The 950-nt window shown below is 40.4% G+C and overlaps 1 non-coding gene across 1 annotated transcript; it reads right to left on the reverse strand.

The window, feature by feature from the left end:
- Positions 1–594: 594 nt before the first annotated feature.
- On the reverse strand, positions 595–701 carry LOC139903503 (small nucleolar RNA R71). Its single transcript, XR_011778318.1, has one exon. It is a non-coding gene; the product is annotated as a small nucleolar RNA R71 (small nucleolar RNA).
- Positions 702–950: the final 249 nt, after the last annotated feature.

Genomic DNA, 950 nt, shown 5'->3' on the forward strand with positions numbered 1-950 from the left:
CTTTAGATTAGACTCCCTTAGATTAAGACTACCTTAGACTAGCTTAGCTTACCATAGATTACTTTAGAAGTTTAGTTTATCGGTTTAGAATTAAAAATAAAAAGGCATACCTAGTGTATGACCCAAACCCGATCTAGACCAGGTCCGTTGTTATTCGTTCCTGATCCAGACGTAATAATCTCTAAAGCACGCAAGGAAGCACGAATCAGAAATCGAATGGCGTTACGCGTTACTTTAGCAGAAAATACCAAACCCTTAATTGAAGGTCGAGGAGGACCAATCAGATTTCCAGAGATTCCAGGACACTCGTTCGAGTTAAAACATCACATCATCCAGCTCATCCAGAATAGCTGTCAGTTTCATGGATTACCAAATGACGATCCTAATTCTCACCTTGATAAATTCATATCTCTTTCGAACTCCTACAAACAGCCAGTGATAGGACAAGATATAGTCCGGCTATACTTGTTTCCCTATTCTCTCACTCATCATGCTCAAATCTGGTTCGAAGGACTGGAAAAAGATTCCATCACGTCATGGACGGAGATGGCTACTAAATTCCTAATCAAGTATTTCCCTCCTTCTAAACAAACCAAACTAAAGAATGACATCATTAACTTCAAACAAAGTTATGATGAATCTCTTTACACTGCATGGGAGCGATTCAAAAACCTGCTTAAGAAGTGCCCTAATCACCAACTAGAACGGTCAGCCCAAATCTGTACCTTCTACAATGGTCTTACGGTAAATCATAGGACAACGATCGATGCAGCAGCTCAAGGAAATCTGATGAACCAAACCACAGACGAAGCATGGGAATTGCTCGAGAACATGACAATGCATTATCATGACTGGAATAGTGGTGAAACAACTTCATCATCTGCCCCACTCTCTGCACTTAACAATCAAACGGAAGCCATCAAATCCCTTACGGATAAGATGGAATCTCT

Source organism: Rutidosis leptorrhynchoides, chromosome 3, assembly GCF_046630445.1.
Source record: "Rutidosis leptorrhynchoides isolate AG116_Rl617_1_P2 chromosome 3, CSIRO_AGI_Rlap_v1, whole genome shotgun sequence".
Classification (NCBI taxonomy): Eukaryota; Viridiplantae; Streptophyta; class Magnoliopsida; order Asterales; family Asteraceae; genus Rutidosis; species Rutidosis leptorrhynchoides.